Source organism: Mustela nivalis (assembly GCF_964662115.1).
Source record: "Mustela nivalis genome assembly, chromosome: 3".
Lineage (NCBI taxonomy): Eukaryota > Metazoa > Chordata > Mammalia > Carnivora > Mustelidae > Mustela > Mustela nivalis.
In genome coordinates this window covers 135,913,750-135,923,015 of record NC_139022.1, presented here as the reverse complement: position 1 = coordinate 135,923,015, position 9,266 = coordinate 135,913,750, and positions in this window count along the sequence as shown.

Genomic DNA, 9,266 nt, shown 5'->3' with positions numbered 1-9,266 from the left:
TTATGCACCAACTCCCATCTCTCATTGAGGGCTGCCCCCAGGTTCACTAACTCTGACACTTTCAACCTGCCACACATAGGCTAGCATGATTCTATAACCAACAAAAGCCCTAGGAGTTACAGGAGCTTTCAGGAGGGAAGGCTGTGTTGAATATAGGAATGATGAGTGTCGGGGTCATGGGCGGAACACTGACAACACCCACTACACGAGACAACTGCACCTTCAGCATCATGTCTACATTCCAGGCAGGAGGAAAGATAGAGGGTCAAAGGGCAAAGACACATAGCAGCTGAGTCTACTTTTTTATCAAGAAGAGCGCTTTCCTGAAGTCTCACCTGACTCCTGTCAGTCACTGCCAGAGCTGGATTACATGGCTACCTGCTGTCACTGTAAGAAAGCCCAGGAAGAGGAAATGTGTATCTTTTTAACTGGGCATGTTGCCTTAAAGGGTTCTATTATGAAGGAAGTAGGGATAGAACAAAGTTGTAGGCAACTGGTAATATGCAACAAGGTCATCCTCACATGAATTAACAGGAGCAAAATAGGGTTCTGTAGGGGATAAAGTTGCAAGCCATGTTCCTTGAAGATATTCACATGCATCAGCAAAACAAGAATCAGAAACAAATCTTGAGTCTTCAAGCCATCACTTACGTTGTCACGTTGTCTCCAATATGCAGGGCTCAAATAGATAATGGGATTCTCCTGGGGCATCATTGTCTCATCTTAATCTAGTTCATTAACAGATGTGGACTGACCACCTACTATATGCCAGGTGCTCCCATGGGCCAGGTACTCCACAGTGGCAGTGACTGGCGGGTGGTATCTTTAATCAGCATCAGAGAACCCTCTCCAAAGCAGACTGAGACCCAACTTATGAGGGCCTGGACATTCAAAGGTTAGAGGAAGGGGCATTCCAGGCAAAGGAATGAGCAGTGACAAAGCTCCTAAAGATCAAGTTTGGCCTGTTAGAGAGAAAGAGTAGAAATAGGCCTGCATGGCTGGTGAGGTGAGAAGGAGAAGCAGGCAGGGACCAGAAATACAGTGAAAAGACTTCAAACCTGGGGCACCTGGGTGGCTCAGTGGGTTAAGCCTCTGCCTTCAGCTCAGGTCATGATCTCGGAGTCCTGGGATTGAGCCCTACATCGGGCTCTCTGCCCAGTAGGAGTCTGCTTCCCCCTCTCTCTCTGCCTGCCTTTCTGCCTACTTGTGATCTCTCTCTGTGTGTCAAATAAATTAAAAAAAAAAAAAAAAAGACTTTAAAGCTTGTTTTGGCTGGCCCCAGAAATGCATTTTTTTAATGAAGACATGCTGAAAGTACCTAATTTGAAAGAGGGGATTTACATATTTAGGGAGGAAAGTTTGATCATTCAATAGCACTATTTTGTCCTGAAGTTGTCTGCAGCTAAAGAAACAATTGTGCTAATTTCCTTTAAGGAATTAAACTCCTTCAGAGTTCTTTAAATTCCAATCATGTTCTTGAGTTTTCATGTTTTTGCTGGAACCTATTGATTAGGAAATATATATGTAAATATACATATGTCCCTCCATCTGCCTGGAAGATCTGTGGCTACGCCAGCGTGCTTATTCTTCCCAACAGTTGGGAACTCTGCTTTGCCTCCTGCTCAGCTGTGCGAAAGGGAGGACTCGAGTGCCCTGAGTGGTGATAAATCAGCCTTCGAGGGGCCTCCTTCTGATGGAAGAGCCACCCGCTGGGAAATAGTTTGTCCCTAAGCAGAAGGGAAGTTCATCAGTAGAAACTCCCTCTGTGCAGTAGTTTTGCCATGTGAATTTCTTTGCTCTTTCAGAAACCGCTGGCAGACAGTTGGACCATGCCTGAGGCTACTCCACTCAGCCCCCTTGACCCCTTGAGCACCACAGGCCATGCCTTTGCAATTTTTCAGCCAATGTTTCTTGCACTCAAACTAGGGATGCTACCACAAGCGAAATCAGAGGTGATCTCTGCTCTTGGGAACTCACAGCCTATGGGGAGACAGAGCCTATTCAGATAGTTACATAGAACGTATGTAATTAAAAACTGAGACGTGCGCTAGAAAACGATTCAGTGAGAGCCAAGAACAAAGAAGCCTAATCTCATCAGAGGTCAGAGAAGAATTCCCTGAAGAAGGAACACTTGAAGCAATAGGCACAGCTTGAGGGCGTATTATGTTCCTAGCCCTGAGCAAGGAACTATGGATTTAAGTCATGGATTGCACTTAGAAGGAATTTGCAGGGCATCCTACAGGCATCCGTGGAAAAGGTAAAATGTTTCGGCAGTAAGCCACCTGAAAATGCTAAATAGATTAGCACTAGATAGTAAGTGCAGAAGAGCTAAAGATGAAAAGTCAGTGGTAGCAGAGGATGGGCAATATTTGTGGTTGGGGGGAGATTTGAGCTAGACACAGAAGGGCGAAGAAGTCATGGATGCGAAAGACGTGGGTTAATCTGATCACGGAACTCAGGAATCTTTGAAGGTGTCCTAGGAATGAAGCAGAAAACAAATGCAATTTCTTGACCCTCCAGGATCTGCTCAGCATCTGTCTTCCCAAGTTTATCATTTGAGGACCCTTTCACCCCCTTAGAAATACACTAGCCTTCCTTTTATGTTATAGTTATTCTTTCCGTGCCAGCTTGTGACCAGGTTGAGAGATGGCATCATGCTTTAGTCACCTATCTTCGTGGCCCCCAGGGTAACACGTTTCATATGGGAGAGACAGTAAATGTTTGCTTGAGTTAATACAATTGGAGGGGTGAAACTCTCGTGTTATGGTATATGACCATTGGTCAGTTTGGGACTTAAGGTTGAGGGCTTGTGGGGGTGTGCCTGCCCTTTCTCCAACCGCACTCTCTTCTTTGGTGGCATCACCCTCTTTCAAAGTTTTAAAGGCCATTTTCACACTGGTGACTCCCAAATGGTATCTTTGGGTCTAAATGCTCTCTTCCAGACTCATGGATCTAACACCTCCCTACTTTGCATCTCCACTTGGCTGGGCATCTCTAAAAGGCATCTCAAAATTAATAAACCCAAAACAGAAATTTTGCTTTCCTGCCCTGATACCAAAAGAATACATCAGTGTCTACCCCCACCATCCTCTCTCAGCCAATGGCACCACCTTCTACTCATGTGCTCAAGCCAAATTGAGTCAATTTGCCTTACTCTTCCTATCCAGTAGATCAATGCTTTATATTGTCTCACTTCAATATATCGGTATTTAATTCACCCACTACTCTCTCCTTCCATTGACACCATCCCCGTTGGAGAGACCATCACCTCTTGCCCATACTACATGAGGCCCCTCTGAGCTCCCTGCTTCCATGCTTCTTCCCAGGTCATCCATTCTCCACACTACAACGAGTGTAGGAGGTAGATCCTTCCTGTGTTCCTGTGTGTCTGAGCTCCTCACCTGCTACTCCAGCTCACTCATTACCCCCTAGTCATCCTGTGCTCCTTGCTTTTCCTCAAACACAACAAGCTTGCTGCCACCTCAGAAACCTCTGGTCTCATTCCCTCTGCATACAGTGATCTTCCCCAATATGGGCCCTTCACTGGCTTCTTCCGGGTGTGCAGATCTCAGCTCATTTGTCCCCATTCCCAAGAGGCCTCTCTGACTACACCACAGAAGGTCCGACCAGGGCTGGAGTTAGAGATGAGGCTACACAACTCCCTTTTATTATCATCACAATTTTGGTCATGTCAGCCTTAGTCCATTTGGGCTTCTAGAACAGAATACTACAGACTGAGTGGATTAAACAACACACATTTCTTTCTCACAGGGAGGCTGGGAAGTCTAAGGTCAAGGTGCCAACAGACTGGGTTTCCAGTGAGAACCCGTTTCCTGGCTCACAGAGGGCTGTCTTCTCTCTGTGTCCTCACAAGGTGGAAAGGGGTGAGGGAGCTCTCCAGGGCCTCTCTTATAAGGGTACAAATTCCATTCATGTGGGCTTCACACTCATGACCTAATCACGTCCCCAAATCTATGCCTTCTAATACCATCACACTAAGGGGTAGGTTTTACCATATGAATTTGAGAGGATACAAATATTCAGTCTACAACACTATTTGATATTAATTTTTTATGTCTTTGTTTACTTATCAATCAGCAATTTCCCTCAGCTAGAGGATCAGTTACATGAAAACAGGGACCTAATCTATCTTGTTTCCTATTTTATTTCTAGCAACTAAAACAGAGCTTGGCACCAGGGTTGGCAGTCTCTAAACATTTGTTGCATGATTGATAAAGATGGATGGGCGAATACTGAATAATTGTGTGAACTTAAATCATTTAACATCTTTGCCTCCACTTACCTCCTTCCTGGATGTAGGTTGAAGGTATTATATTCCTGCGTCTCCTGAAACACAAAGGTGGTAGTTGAGATAAATGGGAAGGCTGACGGCTTTACCACTTATTATGAGAAAAATATTGAAGTGTATGGGCAAGGAGCCATTTGAAAATGGCAATGACAGCCTAATGGAGAAAGAAATTCATTTGTTTTATTACCCGTGAACCTCCTGGGGACTGTGTAAGATGGGGGAAAATGAAATGTACCCATTCGTAATATAAAAATTCATAAATACAGCTTACATTAAGTCAAAGTAGAGTAATACTTTGTTTATCTGGCATCAATAGGTATTTTGCTAAGTGTTTTTTGTTTTTTTAGATTGTTAATGTTCCCATTATAAGTAGACTTTTTTCAATCTGACTTTTTTTTTTAAAGATTTTATTTATTTATTTCACAGAGAGAGAGATCACAAGCAGGCAGAGGGAGAGCGTGCTGAGCAGAGAGCCTGATGCAGGGCTTGATCCCAGGACCCTGGGATCATGACCTGAGCCGAAGGCAGAGGCTTAACCCACTGAGCCACCCAGGCGCCCCTCACTCTGACTCTTTTAATGGAAATAGTTTTCAAATGAATTTCAGTGCCACTTTCTCAGCACACTAAACAAAGCCTTTTTTGCCACTAACTTGGGGACGTCATTATAAGCTTATATTATTATATTTGGGTATCAAATAGTGCCATACTCTGAAATTGCAGAAATGTAGAACTATTATGCTTTCTGGGGTCTCTAGTTTTTCTCTCTTCTCTAGTCGACTTTAACAAGGAGGGTGATTAGCACCAGCAGCAGACCGGTTAGTGAGGACCCTACCCAGAGTGATAAGCAAGAGGAATGTGGTCCCTGCATTCCTGGAGCCACAGTCTGCCAGGGAAGAGTACAGTGAACACGTTAAGGACGACAGGAATCTCAAAGGCCTTCCCTGGTGCTTGAGAAAGGCCTCCGCAAAGAGATGGCCTTTAAGCTGACTCTAATAAACAAGTCGCCCCGGGGAAGTGTGCTGCCAGAAGATGGAGAAGCTTGTGTAGGGCCTGTGAACCCTGAGAGCCAAGATGCACTGGAGCAGAGGAAAGACGCCCAACACGGCTCCTGAGAGTGGCAGGGGCACAGGGGCCAGAGTGTGGGCCCCGCCTCCCTGAGGGCCAGGCTAGGGATTTGAGTCTTCATTCTAAAAACAACTGAAGTGCTTTTAAAGAGAGGAGTAACACGGTCAGCATTATACCTCAAGGTGTGTGTTATAAGAAAATTAAGCACCCACTAAACCCATGTGTGCTTTCACGCGTGTTTTTGGTTCAGAAGAAGTTAAAATAGGTGTACCACAGTTCGTCCGCCCTCCACAAACTGTGGAGTTGACAAATGGTGTTCAGGGTCACAGACATAGCGCAAAATTCGAGAAGTAGGTATTCAGGCTTGGAAAACGCAGGTTTCAGAAAGGAACCTCATTCCTGGAGGCCTGTGGCAGTATTGTTCATGTTAAGAGTCCAGTTTAGTTCAGTTCGACGTCATCTGAAGCTTCTGTTATAAGGAGAGGTTTGTTAGGGTGAGTGAATATGTGCTAGGAACAGAGGCCTGCCTGGCCTCGGGCAAGTCTCTTCCCCTCTGGACCTCAGTTTTCTCTCCTCAGAATAAGATGCCTAAGGGGCACCCCCACTCTCAGCAATGCTGAGAGGCAGCCAGCTTGGAGGCAGGAGGCTCAAAGGAGTTCCTGCCACCTATTCACCAAGTAACCTTAAGTAACTTCTTAGAACACCACTTTACCTGTTTGTGAAAACCCTACCTCAGGGGCACCTGGATGGCTCAGTCGTTCAGCATCTGCCTTCAGTTCAGGTCCTGATCCCAGGGTCCTGGGATGGAGCCCCATTCGTGTCAGGCTCCTAGCTCAGCAGCTAGACTCCCTCTCCCCTTCCCCATGCTTGTGTTCCCTTTTTCGCTGTCTCTCTCTTTCTCTGTGTGTCAAATAAATAAATAAAATCTTAAAAAAGAAAAAGGAGAGAAAAGAAAACCCTACCTCACTGGAGCGTTGTGAGGGCTAAAACAGCTGGCACAGAGAAAGCAGTCGGGAAATACTAAGATCACTCTGTAGCAGTGTAGCTTAAAATCTAACGGCTAACGCATTAGCCCAATAAAACAGGACAAAGAATTTGGAAGTGAATGTTTCCTCCAGGAAAAAAAGAGCCCCCTTATGAATTAAGAACCCATGCTGCATATTATATTTTTCTGTATTCTTTTGGGACTTAGTAACATTTTGGAAAGCATCTTGCACCATCCATCTGTCCAACATTTGTGCTCTGGAATATCTTTCCTCTGACAGCTTGGCCAACTCTGTTTTGCATGTGTTCAGTGCTGCTATCCCTGGTCTATCTATTCTGAGCATGTTATTAACCTGGGCTTGCATGTATCAGTATAAATTCTGCTAAGAGCCAATGTTGTCTTAATTTCTGAGCATCCATGCGGAAATATGTTTGCATGATTTCTTTGTGCTCTCTTTGCAGTCCCCAAGGATGTTAATAACAAGTCACATACCCTCTATTTTTCTTATTATTTTTAAATAGCTGAGTTTTAAATGATAAGTTGAATGTAAGCATATTATTTTAAAATAGGAACAGTATAGAAGGTTTTTAGGTTAAAAAAAAAATCTTTTCTTTGTTTCCCACACCATGCTTCCTGGTTGTACTCCCTGTATATGAGTAGTAATTTACACCTTCTTCCAGAAATGTTCTCTCTTCCTCCCTCTCTTTCTCTGTATATTCTACATAATTGTCTTCTGTTTACACAAATAATATTATACTCTCCTTCTTTCCCACCTTCCTTCCTATGTGTGTCTTCTATCATTGTGTTTATTTTACCCAAGGGGAACCATACACAAATGGAACTGTTCAGACCCTGTATTCAACATTCTCCTGTAGGAATACCTATCAATCTGCCTCATTCTTTTGAGTGGCTTTCTGGCATTCTGTTAATGGAATGTACCCTTCAACCAACTCCTGCTGATGGGCATTTTAGAGATGTCCAGCCTTTTGCTCTTACAGACATTCCTGTAACAAATATCTCTGGGCATATATCTTTGCACACTTGAGGGACTTTATCTGTAAAATAAGTTCTTAGAAGTTTTAAAACCCAGCATAGCATCCTCCAATATGTTCACAAAACCATAAGCTTGTCATTGCTAACATCAGGCCTCCGAAAAGAGCTCCTTCCGTGGAGTGGCTATCTTATTGGACAACATAGGTACAATCAATACCTTGAAAGGTATCATTAATCTTTATTGTAAGATAGGTGATAACATAGCGAAGTCCTTAACAAATCTCCAGCACCCCATAGTTACCTGATAGATGGTGGCTATCAGTCATGTTGCCTTTATCCTTGTGAACAACCAGTCAAGAATTTATCCCCAAGGCCTGAGGCCGAATGTAACTGGAGTCAGTGGGTTGGCACAATATTAGGAAACTTTAGGTGGCATTGTTTTCAGGCCTTTATTTAAGAGGAATGCCTGGTGGGACAGGAAAATCCTTTTTAGGTAGTAAAGGAAAACCTATAAAGCATTATGCTTCCATATTAGAAATTTTCTCTGGCTAATTCTCCAGGAAGCCTTGACATTTTCAACAACAAAAATCAATCCATCGCAGGTAGGTGTTAATCTGAACATTGGGAGAAAAGGAATTGCCAATTTAGTAAAAGCAGTGTTGGTTTCAAACTTGGCAAGTCGGGAGAACATGATTTGAAGGAACCCTGAGCCAGAGACTCATTCATTAACTCAACAAAAAAAAACATTTGTACCCTGTTAGGTACCAGGCAGGGCTCCAGGTTCCAGAGGGTACAAAGTGAACCAAATAGATACGAGGCCTGCAATTACAGAGCCATGGGATCTTGGAGAAACTTCTTGCCCTTCTTGGACTTGACCGTGCACATCTTTAAAGTAAGCTGCCTGACCTGCATTATCTCACTGGCCTACAGCCATGTCCCAACCAGTGGGCACTGAATTAGTTTCCTTGGGCTACTAGAACAAATTGCCCCAAATGTGGTGGCTTTAATACAAGAGGAATTTATTCCCTCACAGTTTCAGAAGCTAGGAGTCTGAAATCAGAGGGTCAGCAAGGCCATACTCTCAAGGCTTCTCAGGAGGATCCTTCCTCGCCTCTTCTAGGCTTCTGATCTTGCCAGCAATCCTTGGTGTTCCTGGGCTCGTAGCTGTATCACTCAAATCTCAGACTCCATGCCCACGTGGCATTCTCCCTGAGGGTCTGTTCAGGTATTTTCTCTTGTTTCTGCTGAGGATACAGACTGTTATGGTAGTGCGGTTAGCAGACACTGAGCTGGACAGGTCAGGCAGCCTGCAGGGTGGTGCAGAGAGGGGCCATCCGTGAGGAAGGGGCTGGGAGTACAGCTGAGCATCAGTGCTGGCGCTGAAGCAAGGGAGCACGTTTAATGGAATCAAAGCAACTGTGCCTTGCAGACAGGGATGCTAGGACACCACCAGACTGAACACTGGGATATCCCGGGCAGTAAACAGTTCCATGCAACAGCGTTGCTGTGCTAGGGGTGACAGAGTAAAGAGTAAGCCATCCAGAAGCTTCCCTGAGTTAAAACTGGGAAACTTGATAGCAGTGCTTTCATCATGTTGACTTTTAATTGACTGTTGGTTTCTTTGGGACAGTTCTGAGTTGTTTCGTCTCTTCTAGCTGAGCACCAAAAATCCAAGCCTTTAGAAGGGTTTCCCACAGGCAGGGAGCCTGACAGCTAGGCTTTAGAGCAGGGGTCAAAGGCTCGAGCCCTGAAAGCGACTCTGCTCTCCCATTGCACTGGCTCTGTGTCTTTGGGAACATTAGTTCATTCCTCAGCACTCAAGCTCTGTTGTCTATAAACCGGGGTTAATAATAGAACCTCCTCTAGGATTATGGAGAGGAGGAAACGTAAGGAAAATAATTCATGTGCAACATT